Source organism: Aotus nancymaae, unplaced genomic scaffold (assembly GCF_030222135.1).
Source record: "Aotus nancymaae isolate 86718 unplaced genomic scaffold, 86718_ANA_hifiasm-v0.15.2.pri h1tg000141l, whole genome shotgun sequence".
Taxonomy (NCBI): Eukaryota; Metazoa; Chordata; class Mammalia; order Primates; family Aotidae; genus Aotus; species Aotus nancymaae.
In genome coordinates, this window is record NW_026988556.1 from 529,158 (window position 1) to 546,249 (window position 17,092).

A 17,092-nucleotide genomic window follows, 5' to 3' on the forward strand; every position below is an offset into this window, starting at 1 on the left:
CATATAGGGTTATCCTTACCTGTGATTTTAAACTAGTTCAGCTCACAATGTGCCTAAAGGGGTGGTGTGCTCTCTCCACTAACTGCTGTTCTCCATTTCCATTTTTCAAGGATTCCTTGACTGTCTCAAGCTAATAAATAAAAAATATCCAGGATGATTCTGACTTGGTGGGACCAACACACCAGACACGGCCATCTGCAGTGGGATGTGCCTGGGATTCAATCTCAAGGGTGACTAGTATGGGGAAAGGCTGACCTCTGACTTGAACATCATTTCAGCCCAAGAGTGGCCAACAGAAGATTGAGATTTCATGGCCCATGGAGGCGTCTTGACATCAGTTTTCTCGTGGTTGTTTTTTAAAGGCCCTCTGGTGATTCCAACATATAAGAAGGGTCAAAATTCCTTATTCAGAGCAAGATTACTGTGCTTGGAAACTCTCTGTCTCCAGATGTAGCATGGTCCCTTCCCCATTGCTTTGATATTTTACAAGTCTAGAGGGCTTCCTTTATTCACTTAATAAATATCGATTGAGTATCTATAATTTGTAAGGCACTGTCCTAGATGGTGAGGGTAAGCAAAGTCTCAAAACAAAGTCTGAGACTTGTAGATTTCACATTTTTGAAATATTAAAAACAATATTTTACCAGTACTTGGAAAACCTCAAATTAAAAAAGCCTACCTTCACTTGGTGACAGAACAAAATTTACTTTAAATGCCAGATTGAGTTTGCGATAAAGAATCATTTTTAAAAATATCTTTGTGGTGTGGTTTATAGGATAGGTTTTTTGTTTGTTTTTTGTTTGTTTTAAAAAAGAGATTCCCATTCCCATAATGAAATCTTAGAGTCTAATCACCAGGATAAGTAAAGATAGTCTTTATTGTCCAGGGCATTAAATTTAATCAACCTCTTCTTTAAACTCATGAAAGTTTTTCTTTTACCTGCCTCAAACAGAAAAAAGTCATTTTTAAAGAAGATGAACTCACAATCTAACAGTAAATAAATAAATTATCTGTGCAATGGCTAGACTGAGGAAAGGGAGTGATTCTTTCCTTTGCAACAAGAAGTAACTTTACGGATTACTTTCAGATATAAAACAACAAAGTAGAATTTTGATCTTTCCACTGCCTACTATTTTACCCACAACTTGAATTTCTGTAGCTGTCTTGGTCCACACATCTGGGAGCAAGTATCTGCTAAGGGCATATTTCAGAACCATTCGTCTTTTATATCCTCAATCACCCCAAGATGTTATATGTAAATAGCATACAGGGGACAGAAGGGATGGAGAAATGGGCTTAAGAAATTAAACATTTTTAGTCATGTTATCTAAACAGATCAGAGTCTTGTTTTAAGATTCTTCACTAGTGAGCTTTGGAACAACGATCTAAATTCAATGGTGAGACAATTGGTTGAAAACTCTATGAGACTTCCTAAATTAACATGAAACCCAGAGGCTGGTTGGATATTCCAATCATTATCATTTGGCATGTGGACTTTCCATTAGAACAAGTTTACCACATGATGGACAATCTGTGTATATTTGCAGATGTGCTGTGCGTGGCCATCTAACCTGTGTGGAGAGAATAATTCCCAGAAATTTCCACCTGACTATTGCTGAAGGCAATGTCCAATCAAAGTGCAGAACTCAGTGAATAAATGAGTTGCTTTGACAGGAAATTCCAACAGCAATTTTAATTCTGATCAGGCTTCAGGAAACGGAAAGAATAAAATCACATCAATTATAGTGACAGGAAGTTTTAAATCACATGGCGAGCAGCTGCTGTCAAAAGATATGTCTGCCAGCTTTGTTAAGGAGCCCAGTATTTTGGTGTGACCAAAATTTTACACCAAAATGTTACAGGCTGACTTCACTCCCTAACTGCATGTTATCTCTCTACAAGGGTAAAGAAAATGACACACTACTGAAAGCATATCATTATTGCAAAAAAAAAAAAAAAATCAACTCAACTATAAGGGTTTGGAACACATTTTTAAAAATGAGCACATACAAATATACTGCTCTGCACAGCAAGCAGATCTGCCTGCCAATTAAGTTGCAACCATACATGGCTGATTAAAATCTTGTTTAATCAACATTCAGGGATGACTACTCATTCCACTTCATGACAAAGGGCTAGATTCTTCTTTTGCCTTCTAGGCCTCCTATTGAATAGGCTTCTTCTCCTTAAGTGTATTTCTTAATACTTTTAATCTAGGTCCACAGGAAAGAATGACTAAAAAAAATCATGGGCCATAGAGGACAAGTCAATACAGGACGCGCTACACTGTCTGGGGGAGAGGGAGAGAGATGACTTTCGACATGGTGTATCGAACAGGCCCTACTTTCAAAAGAGTTTTAACTCAGAGTCACTCTAGACAAATTATAACATAAATTCATTTTCCTAGGATTTATAAAGTGCCTTTCTATAAAGTTCAAAGGGAGCTCAGAACTTTCTCTGGTTTGTTGTTTTTCCTGCTTCCTGCTTAGGAACCTGGGGATAGATGTTAATGACCGCGTGCTCATAAACGGGCCGTGGAAGAGGTTATAACTCAAATTTGATTTTTCCTGACCCAATTAAAGGTTTCCCTTTTTCCTAAAATTCCACAGGCCCTGGCATATTCCTCCTTTCTCAGCTGATAAAATCCTGGTTTATTAACTTTCATTGATAAACTAGAGATAAATTTTCTATGTTGGTCTTACAAGGTATAGGTAATGGTAATGAACAAGTATTTAAGAGTACAATTTCTAAGTGATTTTCACTGTTTTCAGTCTAGCAGTGTGAACTAACATTTGACATATTATGGGTTTTATAAATTTAAAAACATGCCCTTCAGTTGGATACAGAATAAATTTTACTTTTTAGCTTTCATATGGGGATAAATAAAACATAAACAGAATTGATGAGAAAGATCACGGATTGACATTCTAGGCTCCTGGAGGGTAAAAGTAATATTTTAGAGTCATTTGTAGTTCCCACAACACACAGCAACACCATGAAGTAAGCAGCAGCTTTCTTTCTGATTTCTCACTGGGCTTTCCTATGTTTGTTTACAGGTGGCATAGTCTAGGGAAACGAGTGTGGGATTCTGATTTGGACTGAGCTGTGTATGAAACAAGCACTAAATGTGTTTAATAACTGTAACTTTAGGCAAATTTCTTACTCTCTTTTTGTCAGCTATCTTCTCTGAAAATGGGGATAGTAGTAATACTTAACCATAAAGTTGCTGAGAGTATTAAATGAAACACTGAATTTAAAGTAGTCAGTATGACTTGATATCTAGCAAATAGAAACATTAAACAATTTAAGCACACATTATTAGTAATGTTGGTGTTAATAATCCTCGTCAGTTTACCCTTTTGCCTCATACTTTGCCATGATGTTTAAGACACTCTCAAGCTTGGCACATTTCTTCATGAAGACCACCTTCCTTTAAGCTAAACTGACACCAGCTTAACATTTAGGGCTCAGGGCTCTTCACCCTGGTAAGCCTGAGCAGATGGTGCTGCAGGAATGTTCTAGTCTCATCTGAAGCCACTGTATATTGTGTCTGGACTTGCCTAAGAAAGTGACTATCAGCAAGCAAGCTATTGCCAACCCTAGTTACTCTAGCAGTCCAACTTCTGCTACAATTAGTCCAGCACCAAGACTTCATAGACTGAAGGCTAAGTGCCTTCTGCTGGCTCTTCTTTCAGATAACTGCCCTAGGAGGGGAAGGGTGGAGAAGGTGGTTTCTCTTGCCTCCCTCAAGCTGACTCTGAACTGAGGGTCCATCATCATTGCCAGGGGGCCCTTCTTTCACTCAGCCCTCGGTTAATTAGTGGTATAAGACAGGACACTATTCGATTGGTGCAAACACAATTGCGGTTTTTGCACTGTCAAAATTTGCCATTTGATATTGGAATACATTCTTAAATAAATGTGGTTATGTTATACATCATCTTAATGGGCACTTCTCACTTTCTTTTTGCTAGCGACTTATTATCTGCTATTTATTTTATATTTATTTTAGACTATGGAAATGATGTTAGACAAAAAGCAAATTCGAACAATTTTCTTATTCAAGTTCAAAATGGGTCGTAAAGCGGTGGAGACAACTCGCAACATCCACAACGCATTTGACCCAGGAACTGCTAATGAACGTACAGTGAGGTGGTGGTTCAAGAAGTTTCGCAAAGTAGAAAAGAGACTTGAAGATGAGGAATATAGTGGCTAGCCATCGGAAGTTGACAATCGTCGAAGCTGATCCTCTTACAACTACATGAGAAACGGCCAAAGAATTCAACATGGGCCCTTCTATGGTTGTTTGGCATTTGAAACAAATTGGAAAAGTGAAAAAGCTTGGTAAGTGGGTGCCTCATGAGCTGAGCAAATATTGAAAATATCATCATTTTGAAGTGTCATCTTCTCTTATTCTACTCAACAACAATGAACTATTTCTCCATCGGATTGTGACATATGATGATAAACAGATTTTATACAACAACCTATGATGACCAGCTCAGTGATTGGATGAAGATGAAGTTCCAAAGCACTTCCCAAAGCCAAACTTGCACCAAAAAAAGGTCATGGTCAGTGTTTGGTGTTCTGCTGGCAGTTTGATCCACTGCAGCTTTTTGAATCCCAGTGAAACCATTACATTTGAGAAGTATGCTCAGCAAATCCATGACATGCACCAAAAACTGCAAATGCAGCCGACCTGGGTCAACAGAAAGGGCCCAATTATTCTCCATGACAACGCCTGTCTGCACATTGCACAACACACAACCAATGCTTCAAAAGTTGAACAAACTGGGCTACGAAGTTTTGCGTCATCCACCATATTCACCTGACCTCTTGCCAACTGACTACCACTTCTTCAAGCATCTCAACAACGTTTTTACAGGGAAAACACTGCCACAACCAGCAGGATGCAGAAAATACTTTCCAAGAGTTCACTGAATCTCGAAGCACAGATTTTTACGCTGCAGAAATAAACAAACTTATTTGGCAAAAATGTGTTGATTGTAAGAGTTTCTATTTTAATTAATAAAGATGTGTTTGAGCCTAGTTATAATGATTTAAAACTGCAACTGTGATTACTTTTGCACCAACCTATTACTAACTAGAGGAATCTATGAAGAAATGGCTAATTCCTAAGTTTGGAAAGAAGATACAAACTCTTACACCCTATGCTTGCAGTGTTAATACAATAGACTAAATGTTTACATCACCCCAAAGTTCAGGTATTGAAATCCTAACCACCAAGGTGAGGGTATTAGATGTGGGTCCTTTAGGAGACAACTGGGGATCAGTGCTCTCATAAGGAGACCCTAGAGAGATCCCTTGCCCCTTCTAACATATCAAGAGACAGAGGAGATGCCTTCTATAAACCAGAATGCCAGCCTTCACCAGACGCCAAATCTACTGGAATCTTCATCTTGGACTTTCCAGCCTTCGGAATTGTGAGACATAAATTTCTATTATTTATAAGCTACCCAGTTCATGGTGTCTCATTATAGCAGTCTAGATAAACTAAAGCAACAAATAATCTTGGATGCTCAAGGATGCTGTGCATGGGTGGATGAGGGAGGGGCAGGTATTTACAATATCACTTGATAGTAGTATAATATAAACATGTCAAATAGTTAGCAAATTTCTTTGTAAGTAATAGCAGAGGACAAAACCCAAGGCTTCTTCAGAAATTCTACATTATTTGGGAAATGGTTATCCACTGAGGAACCAAATAAATTTTCACATCACTTCAAAATTTTTCTTTCAGTCTTTCACAGGGCAGACTGCGAAGAGATTCCAAAACCAATTCTCAAGTCCCAAACCAGTAAGCACACTCTGGTTTTTCATTTAATATTTTTGTTTCCTGTTCTTTCCAGTTGGCTTTGTTTGACATCTGTCTATATTAACTACATTTTCCACTTACATTACTATCTTTGGCAGCTCAAAGAAACAAACCTTTTGAGTCTGGCCCGGCTATCCTCAGTATTTTCTAGATCTCAAGGTTTTACACCATCAGCAGTCTGTGATACCTAAATCTGTTCACTTGGTAGTTGACATTCATGGAGTGCCAGCAAGAAGATGGACCCTGGATAGGAACAGGAGTAAGGCACATGTTCTCAGCCAAGCAATTTATGTGACTATAAAGCCCAGGCAACATTTCTTGTTACATCAAATTTTAAGAAAGTTACTGGCAGTGATGTTTAAGATATGTCATTTCTAGATTTTCAGTAAAAAGGTCTAGACATTTGCAAGCCAAACTGTTTAACACCCAAAGAAACCCCTTCATATAGTATCATTTCTGCTATATAAATATCATGTGCTTCCCCGTCCTTCCCTTCTATGGAAACCAAGCGAAAACATGAAGAAATACATGAACAGGACTTTCTTGAGTCACAAATCTATACTGCAAGTGCTAGTGAAAACACTCCTTATTTATATTTCTCAAATTGTCTTCACATAATAGCTGAATTTTCATCTGACTACTCAACATCACAGCCCTTCAGGATGAATAAATGTGTGTCTCTTTGGAAATCAGCCTGTTATGGGAGAGCTCCAAAACACGCTTGTGTTTAGAAGCTATTTTTAACCCTCCCTTTTCAAAGCTTACTGTGCCAAAATATATAAAGACTTATTAAGAAATGAAGAAAAAAGAAAAAAAATTAAGAAAGGTCACAAGGAAAAACTTATGGTAGAATTTGTAATTTATTTATTTCTTTATAATAAAAAGATGGTAATTTTTTCAAGAGGCCATGGAACATGCCACTTTGAGCAATGCATAAAATTATGCAAGTAGTTGTGGATTTCACCTTCTGACTCACTCATGAAAATGGTATTGGGCCTCTTCATTTTCTTCCTCGATAAGATAGCATTTGTATTGCTAATGTTATTCCCATCGCTACTGCCTGGAGAAAATTCTTATAATAAAAATAGTTACAGGGCTAGGTGCAGTGGCTCACACCTGTAATCCCAGCACTTTGGTAGGGCAAAGTGGGCAGATCACCTGAGGTTAAGAGTTTGAGACCAGCCTGGCCAACGTGGTGAAACATGTCTCTACTAAAAATACAAAAATTAGCCAGGTGTGGTGGTACATGCCTGTAATCCCAGCTACTCAGGAGGCTAGGCAGGAGAATTGCTTGAACCCAGAAGTGGAGGTTGCAGTGAGCCAAGATTACACCACTGCACTCTAGACTGTGTGACAGAGCGAGACTCTATCTCAAAATAAATAAATAAATAAAATTAGTCAGGCATGGTGGTGTGTGCCTGTAATCCCAGCTCTTTGGGAGGCTGAGGTAGGAGAATAGCTTGAACCTGGGAGGTGGAGGTTGCAGTGAGCCGAGATCTTGCCACTGCACTCCAGCCTGGGAGAAAGAGTGAGACTGCCTCAAAAAAAAAAGTTACAAAAACAAAATTTACCAGAACTTATAACTAAGATGTACCATGTAGGGGACAATAACCACTACAAGACACTTGAGACTGGGGTCACTCACTGAAAGGCATCTAGAGACCAGGCAGGACAAATGAGTGAAGAAGGTGGATATGTGACCAAAGGAAGAGTGAGGATGGAGTACACACACCAAGTCACTTAACTTCAAATTGTGCAAACAGTGAGCAGACCAAATAAAGCACACTCTTTACCCCCACTCTGCATCATGCCTCCTTTCCCCCAGTTTATAACCCCTGTATATTTGGTATACCATTCTTAAAGACACTGAATACGCAAGAACATGAAAATACTCCCTAGGCCACATACTTCATTCTCTTCTTATGGCCTCCTCTTTTCCATGTAGCTTTCTTATTCTCCACACTGTGAACCAATCTGACATCATGAGTGTCCCCTGATTAAACATAAAATCGGGTATCTCCTCCAAGCCCAGATGCCCAGAGACATCTACAAAGGCAAAAGTGGACATGAAGTAGAGGTTAAGACTGCATTTTTCTCTGCTTGCTTCTCTTACTTTATCACCTTTGATTTTTACCCTTAGACCAAATACAAAACCACTGAATATGTTTTCTAAATAGCTGTTTTATTTTGAAGTCCACAATCTTTATTAGTTTGTTAGACCCGTAACAGAGGACCACAGACTAGCGAGATCAAACATCAGAAATATATTTCTTTGTAGTCTGGAGGATGGAAATCCAAGTGAAGGTGTCAGCAGAGCTGGTTTCTTCTGAGTCCTCTTTCCTTGACTTGTAGATGACCACCTTCTCCCTGTGTCTTCACATGGGCTTTCCTCTGGGCCTGGGTCCTAATTTCCTCTTCCTATAAGGACACTAGTCATATGCTGGATGAAGGCCCACCCTGATGACCTCTTTTTAACTTAATTACTTCTTTAAGGACCCTATCTTTAAACACATTCACATTCTGAAGTACTGGGGATTAGGACGTCAGCATATGAAATTTGGGGGATACACAATTTAGCACATCGCATCCACTAAAAATCTCTTGTAGGTTTACTTTCTGTTACATCATAGATTTTTTCTAATAAACTATGTTCAGGTAGAATTTAATAAACCAATAGTTTTTAACAGAGAACTCGTTTGAAATGCAAATTTTAGGGACCCATCCCAAACCTTCTGAATCAGAAATTCCGAGGGTGGGGGCTGAGCAGCCTAATTTTTAACATGTCTTTCTGGTGACTGCAATGCACACTAAAGTGTGAGAACCTCTGAAATTAATAAATGGTAATTTTAACATACTTTAAAGAGCATTTTGTTAATTTAACTTTATTCTTTAAACTTTTGTTTTAGGTATAACAAACCATCTGAAGGTTTGTTATATAGGTAAATATGTGTCACAGGGGCTTGTTGCACAGATTATTTTCTCACACAAGTACTAAGCCTAGTTCCCAATAGTTATTTTTTCTGATCCTCTCCCTTCCTCCTCCTCTCGCCCTCCACCCTCAAGGAGGCCCCACTGTCTGCTGTTCCCCTCTATGTGTCCATGTATTTTCATCATTTAAGTCCCACTTAAAGTGAGAGCATGTAGTATTTGGTTTTCTGTTCCTGCATTAGTTTGCTAAGGATAATGGCCTCCAGCTTCATCCATGTTCCTGCAAAAGGCATAATCTCATTCTTTTTATGGCTGCATAGTGTTCCGTGGTATATACGTACCACATTTTCTTTATCCACTTTGCTACTGATGGGCATTGAGGTTGATTCCATGTATTTGCAACTGTGAAAGGTGCTGCAATGAACATATGCATGCATGTGCCTTTATGGTAGAATGATTTATTACACAGGGTATATCAGTAATGGGATTGAATGGCAGTTCTATTTTAGCTATTTGAGGAATCACCACACTGCTTTCCACAATGGTTGAACTAATTTACACTCCCGCCAATAGTGTATAAGCATTCTCTTTTCTCCACAACCTTGCCAGCATCTGTTAGTTTTTGACTTTTTAATAATAGACATTCTGACTGGTGTGAGATGGTATCTCATTGTGGTTTTGATTTGCATTTCTCTAATGATCAGTGATATTGAGCTTTTTTCATATGCTTATTGGCCACATGTATGTCTTCTTTTGCAAAGTGTCTATTCATGTCCTTCGCTTACCTTTTAATGGTTTTTGTTTTGTTTTGTTTTTGTTGTTGTTGAAATTTGTCAAAGTTTCTTATAGATGCTGGATATTAGACCTTTGTCAGATGTGTAGTTTGCAAATATTTTCTCCCATTCTGTAGGTTGTCTGTTTGTTCTGCTAATGGCTTCTTTTGCTGTGAAGAAGCTCTTAAGTTTAATCCAATTTGTCAATTTTTGCTTTTGTCACAATTGCTTTTGGTATGAAAATGAAGTCTTTGCCAGTTTCTATGTGCTGAATGGTACTGCTTAGGCTTTTCTTTCAGAATTTTTATAGTTTTGGAATTTACATTTAAGTATTTAATCCATCTTAAGTTGATTTTTGTGTATGGTATAAAATAGGAGTCCAATTTCAGTCTTCTGCATACGTCTAGCCAGTTCTCCCAACACCATTTATTGACTGGGGAGTCCTTTCTAGAAAGAGTATTTTGAATGGAATAATGTGGTAGGTTCTTTTTTAAGGCAAAGAATTCTTTTAAAAATGTGAGTAATCACCTTCTAATTTTTGTATTCTGAAAATTCTGAATTTTACTGCTAACCCTTTTTTTATAAGTAGGCATATCAGCATGTCATTTGATTAAGTCTGATGTTCACACTTTGCAACGATTTTGAGTATACAGTCATATATATGTGAATATATATATTGCTAACTCTTATCTTTATCTTGCTAATTTCCACTAGGCTTACTAGTTAATATCTCTCATGTTCTATTTCAATTTATTCAGGTCAAACCCCAATTGCAGCTTCCTCCAATGACTTGTCCCAAGCATTTTTCCTTCCTTGAAAGGAGATCCCCCAGGCTGAACTGAGCACTGATCAAAATTCCTTGTGTCACACTACTTCAGAACTACCAAAATGACAGATTTAAGTAGAGGTCCTTCCAGTTTTTTCCTCTTACATTCTAGAATTACAAATCAGTTCAATTGAAAAGACAGATGCTTTTCTGGCTATTTTGTGCCCAGAAGTAGAAAAATTACTTCTAACAGCTACTAAGTCTTGTTTTGATTGTTGTTGTTTTAGTCCCAAATATTTCAGCAGCAGATAATTAAACATAAGAAGCTCAGAGGTGGCCTGCCGAAATGAATTTTATTCCTTTCGCAGACAACCAGACCTTTGGCATTTTTTTGTCTATGAAAATCACATTTTGGTAAAACACTCATACAAAACACACACACACACACATACACACACACACATGCATGTGAGCACTTTTCTCTGTGGAGGACAATGGTGGCGAGGACACTATGCATTTGTCACCTAATCAAAATGGGAATTCACACTTTTTCTGAGCCAGTAACAAAAGTACCTTTAATTTTATTTTTCCTTATTTATTATTATTATTTTTCTAAAGGCTAAGTCTCACTCTGTTGCCCAGGCTGGACTGCAATGGCATGATCATGGCTCAGTATAGCCACAACCTCCTGGGCTCAAGCAATCTTCCCACCTCAGCTTCCCAAGTAGCTGCAGCTACATGCTAGCACCACCATGTTCAGCTGGTTTTTTGTATTTTTTGTGGAGATGGGGTTTTGCCATGTTGGCCAGGCTTGTCTTGAACTCCTGGCTCAAGCAATCTGCCCATCTGACCCCCTGAAGTGTTTGGATAACAGGTGTAAGCCACCACTGCTGGCCTAATTTTATTTTTCATTAAAAAATATTTAATCATCCAAATGATAGGTATTATGCTTGATTAGTCTTTAGAATACTAACATTTTCATGAAGGCATTCAACCTAAATGGAGGTGAGGTGGTCTAAAATTATGGCAGAAAGAGAAATGGAAGGCTAGTGACCAGTAAACAGTGTCAAATCAAGACCACTGTCATCACTGAATAATGAGCCTCTGAAGATTCATCTTGTAGGATAGTAGCTTTAACATGTTAATGAATCATAGATGGGTAACTCTGACAATCTGATTAAAGCTATGGAACCTCTCCTGAAAATAATGCACCCAAGCCCATACATACCATTCTAAATACAATACGAGGGGGCTTGCAGGCCCTCATATAAGCATTCTCACTGTTATAGGACAGACCTTGGGCCCAGTCTTGAACTCAAGTCAAACATCATCAGAAATTAAGGTTATTAACTCTTTTCCCCAAAGATCTGTATAAAGATTTTTTTTGTAACATTTGAAATATATGTATTTAATTTTTTATTGAGCCTTTAGTATATAAAATAGTCTGCAAAACCCAGTCCTTGCTCATAGAGAAGGGTGATAGGAAGTAATGACAGGAGATATAAATGCTATAAGAGGGGTGAAAACATTTTTTAAGTTTAAGTGAAAGAGATACTGTGTTCAACTAAAAAGGCGGTGGGGGGGCGGGGAGGAATTAAGAAAAACTTCAAGGCACTGGATAAACGGTTTACAAGATGAAAAGAATTTAAAAGGTATAGTTGGCCAGAGGAGGTGAAAAGGGAGGAGAGAGAAAAGATCTTTCAGGAGAAAGGAAGAACCTTAGCATAAAGTATACAATCAGGACAATGAAGTAGTTTTTAGAATCCCCTTTGATTACAGCGGTGATACTCAATCCCAGCTGTACATTCTAATTACCTGGAGATTTTTTTTTTTTTTTTTTTTTTGAGACGGAGTTTCGTTCTTTGTTACCCAGGCTGGAGTGCAATGGCACGATCTCGGCTCACCGCAACCTCCGCCTCCTGGGTTCAGGCAATTCTCCTGCCTCAGCCTCCTAAGTAGCTGGGATTACAGGCACGCGCCACCATGCCCAGCTAATTTCTTGTAATTTTAGTTCAGACGGACTTTCCTCATGTTGACCAGGATGGTCTCGATCTCTTGACCTCGTGATCCACCCGCCTCAGCCTCCCAAAGTGCTGGGATTACAGGCGTGAGCCACCGCGCCCCGCAGATTTTGGTTTTCTTTTTTTAATAAGATGGGGTTTCACCATGATGGCCAGGCTGATCTTTAACTATTGACCTGAGGTGATCTACCCACTTCGGCCTCCCAAAGTGCTAGGATTACTGACGTGAGCCACAGCGCCCGGCCCAATCTCTCTGATTTTTAAAAATAAAGTTGGCCGGGCATGGTGGCTGATGCCTGTAATCCAAGCACTTTGGAGACCAAGGTGGGCGGATCACCTGAGGTTGTGGGTTCAAGACCAGCCTCACCAACGCAGTGAAACCCCGTCTTTTAAAAAAAATAATAAATAAATTAAAAAATAAATAAAGTTAAGGCTGGGTGTGAGGCTCACGGCCATAATACATGCACTTTGGGAGACTGAGGTGAGTGGAACACCTGAGGTGAGCAGTTCGAAAGCAGCCTGGCCAACATGATGAAACCCGGTCTCTTCGAAAAATACAAAAAATTAGTTGAGCACGGTGGCCAGGACCTGTAATCTCAGCTACTCTGGAGGCTGAGAGAAGAGGATCACTTGAACCTGGGGGGCAGAGGTTGCAGTGAGCCAAGATCCTGAAACCGTACTGCAGCCTATGCAACAAGAAGAAAACTCTGTCTCAAAAATAAATTAAAAAGAAATAATTAAATAATAAAATCCAGACTGGGCACAGTGATTCACCCCTGTAATCTCAGCATTTTGGGAGACTGAGAAAGGAAGATTGTTTGAGGCTAGCAGTTTGAAACCAGCCAGGGTGACAGAACAAGATCCTATCTCAACAAAAATTTAGCTGGGCGTGGTGCTGTGCACCTGTAGTCCTAGCTACTCAGGAAGCTGAGGTGGAAGGATTGCTTAAGACCTAGAAGTGGGAGGCTACAGTAAGCTACGATTGCACCAATGCACTCCAGCCTGAGGGACAGAGCAAGATCATTTCTGTAAAAAAAAACTAAACAAATATAAGCTTCTTTTTTTTGAGACAGACTCTTGCTCTGTCACCCAGGCTGGAGTGCAGTGGCGCGATCTCGGCTCACTGCAACCTCCGCCATCCGGGTTCAAGTGATCCTCCTGCCTCACCCTCCTGAGTAACTGGGATTACAGACGGACACCACCATATCTGCCTAATTTTTGTATTTTAGTAGAGAGAGGCTTTCACTATGTTGGTCAGGCTGGCCTTGAACTGCTGACCTCGTGATCCACATGTCTCTGCCTCCCAAAGTGTTGGGATTACAGGCGTGACCCACTGCACCGGGCCATAATCTGAATTTTTCAGAAGGTTTTTAGATTAAAAGATTTACAGGGCTGGGCATGGAGGCTCTTGCCTATAATCCCAGCACTTTGTGAGGCACAGGCGGGTGGATCACCTGAAGTCAGGAGTTCAAGACCAGCCGGCCAACGTGGTGAAACCTGGTCTCTAATACAAATACAAAAATTGGCCAGGCATAGAGACTCATGCCTGTCATCCAACCCCTTTGGAGGCCAAGGCAGGCGGATCACCTGAGGTCAGGAGTTCAAGACCAGCCTGACCAACATGGTGAAACCTCGTCTTTAAAAAAAAAAAACAAAAAACACAAAAATTAAGTTGGACAAGGCGGCCCACACCTGTAACCCTGGAACTTTGGAAGTCTGAGGTAGGCGGATCATGAGGCCAGAGGTTCCAGACTAGCCTGACCAACATAGTGAAACCCATTCTCTGTAAAAAAATAAATAAATAAAATTAATTAAAAAATTACCTGGGCATGTGCTCGCTTCGGCAGCACATACACTAAAATTGGAATGATACAGAGAAGATTAGCATGGCCCCTGCGCAAGGATGACATGCAAATTCATGAAGCATTCCATATTTTTTTTCCTGTTTTTAAAAATCAAATAAAAATAAATTTAAAGTTAAAGTTAAAAAGCAAAGAAAATTAGCTGGGCACGGTGGGGGACACCTGTAAACCCAACTACCTGGGAGGCTGAGGCAGGAGAATCGCTTGAACCAAGGAGGCAGAGGTTGCAATGAGCCAAGATCGCACCATTGCAGTCCAGCCTGGGTAACAAGAGGGAAACTCTATCTCATAAAAAGGCGGGTCAGGGGGGATTTATCCAGCACCTCGTTTTTGCAATTGTAGACACTGATCTCTCCGTTTTTTTTTTGTTTTGTTTTTTTTTTTTGAGTGCAATGGCCCGATCTCGGCTCACCGCAACCTCCGCCCACCGCAACCTCCGCCTCCTGGGTTCAGAAAATTCTCCTGCCTCAGCCTCCTGAGTAGCAGGGATTACAGGCACGCGCCACCATGCCCAACTAATTTTTTGTATTTTTAGTAGAGACAGGGTTTCACCATGTTGACCACGATGTTCTTGATCTCTTAAACTCGTGATCCATCCGCCTCAGCCTCCAAAAGTGCTGGGATTACAGGCGTGAGCCACAGTGCCTGTAAGATTTTTTTTTTTTTTTTTTTTTTTTTTTTTTTTTTTTTGAGACGGAGTTTCGCTCGTTACCCAGGCTGGAGTGCAATGGCGCGATTTCGGCTCACCGCAACCCCGGCCTCCTGGGTTCAATCAATTCTCCTGCCTCAGCCTCCCGAGTAGCTGGAATTACAGGCGTGAGCCACCGCGACCAGAAGATTTTTTTTTTTTTTTTTTTTTTTTTTGAGACGGAGTTTCGCTCTTGTTACCCAGGCTGGAGTGCAATGGCACGATCTAGGCTCACCGCAACCTCCGCCTCCTGGGTTCAGGCAATTCTCCTGCCTCAGCCTCCTGAGTATCTGGGATTACAGACACGCGCCACCATGCCCAGCTAATTTTTTTTATTTTTAGTTCAGACGGGGTTTCACCATGTTGACCAGGATGTTCTCAATCTCTTAAACTCTTCATCCACCCACCTTATCCTCCAAGAGTGATGGGATTACATGCGTGAGCATCCGCGCCCTGCAGATTTTTTTTTTAATTTTTAATAAAATGGGGTTTCACCATGATGGCCAGGCTGATCTTTAACGACTGACCTCAGGTGATCTACCCACTTCGGCCTCCCAAAGTGCTAGGAGAGACAATGAGGGGTGGGGAGGGAGCCAGCCTGTGTGCCACATTCCTGGAAACAAGGTATGGGGTGACGCCCACTGAAAACCCCAAACCCCTCCCGAGGAAAGGCCTGCAGCACACAGCTGGGACAGAGAAGGGGAGGCCTACCTGGGGCAGGCCGGTGTCCTCGTCAGCCTTCTGTGGGGTGGTCTCAGGGTCAAGGTCTTCACCCACATCGCTATCGGCCTCGTCCTGGGGGGTGGCCGTCGAGACCTGGCTGTGGAGGGCCGTCTCTGGGTGCGCCCCCCGCACAGTGGGGCTTGGGACAGCCTCTGAGCCCTCCTCACAGGGGAAGGCTCAAAGCCCAGCCCTGAGATCCAGCTTCCTCAGTATTCGCGGTGTGCACCACTCAGGACGACTTACGGCTTAAGTCCCAGGACAAAGGGGGCATGTCCTTTCTTGAAAGTCTTGGCCGGGCGCAGTGGCTCACGCCTGTAATCCAAGCACTTTGGAGGCCAAGGCGGGTGGATCACCTGAGGTCGGGAGTTCAAGACCAGCCTGACTAACATGGTGAAACCCCGTTTTAATACCAAAAAAAAAAAAAATCCTACTTCTTGAAAACGAAAACGAAGTCCTGCTCTGGCTGCCTGCCCTCGGGGAGAAGCTGCGCCCCCTCAGGCTCCAGGGCTCTGGCCGCCTGCCGCCGCCCATTCCCGGCGCGCAGCTGGAAGTCCCGAGTTCGGGCCCCGCCTTAGCCGCCCCCTCCATCGCCCCGCCCCACTCCACCGCGCCTGCGCCCCGCTCCACCGCGCCTGCGCCCCGCTCCACCGCGCCTGCGCCCCGCTCCAACACCCCGCCCCGCTCCACCGCGCCTGCGCCCCGCTCCACCGCCCCGCCCCGCTCCACCGCGCCTGCGCCCCGCTCCACGGCGCCGGCGTAGCGGGCGCCGGGGCTGCAGTTGCAGTCTGTCGGGCGCACTGCGCGGGTTCGCTGGCGGCTGGGGAGCCGGCGGTGTTCGCGGCGAGGGAGTGGGGTCGGGGAGGCGCCTTCTGGCTCGGGCTGGGGCCGGCGAAAGCCCGAACGAGCGACGGCGGCAACCGTGGGCCTTTGGACGGCGGCCTCAGTGGCCAGCAGGTAAGGTCCGCGCGGGGCGAGCATGGGTCGTGCAGGCCCGTGAGGGGGTGCGGGTTGCGAGCGGGCCAGGGGTGCGGCGGCCTGGTCGGGGGCGCAGGTGAGCGCGGCCCGCGCGGGGCCCGGCAGAGCATTGTCTTTCCGGCGGCGTCCGCACCGCGGCCACTGCCGGCCGGGCCGTGGCGGGGACCCGGGTGGGGCGGGCCTGGGCTTCGGAGCGGGCGCGCGCTCCTTTTTCGCCGGCCCGTACTCCTCCGTCGCCGCATCTCCGCCGCCCCCCGCCAACATGGCCGCCACCCTCCTGTCCCCACTTCCCTGGCCGCTGTCTCCATTGCCCTGCAGACTTCCCATTCCTCCTTCCTAACCCAGCTTCTCTGAGTCTGACCCTTTGCCTGCCCAGGCTGGGATGTCCTTGAGATCCACTCTCTTGTTTGACTCAGAGAATGGCTCTGGGAAGCCGTAAACCATCCAGTGGGAAGAACCTGTGCCTGCATCCTCATGGTGGCCCTTTTGAGGCTGTGCCCACCCTGTTTGGTCTCTCCCC

General features: G+C 42.7%; 1 non-coding gene and 1 pseudogene across 1 annotated transcript; one reads left to right on the top strand and one right to left on the bottom strand.

The window, feature by feature from the left end:
• Positions 1 to 17,092, bottom strand: part of LOC135272880 (GTP-binding protein 4-like) — a 691,440-nt pseudogene that overhangs the window by 217,101 nt on the left and 457,247 nt on the right.
• LOC135272903 (U6 spliceosomal RNA) lies at positions 14,156 to 14,262 on the top strand. Its single transcript, XR_010340831.1, has one exon. It is a non-coding gene; the product is annotated as a U6 spliceosomal RNA (small nuclear RNA).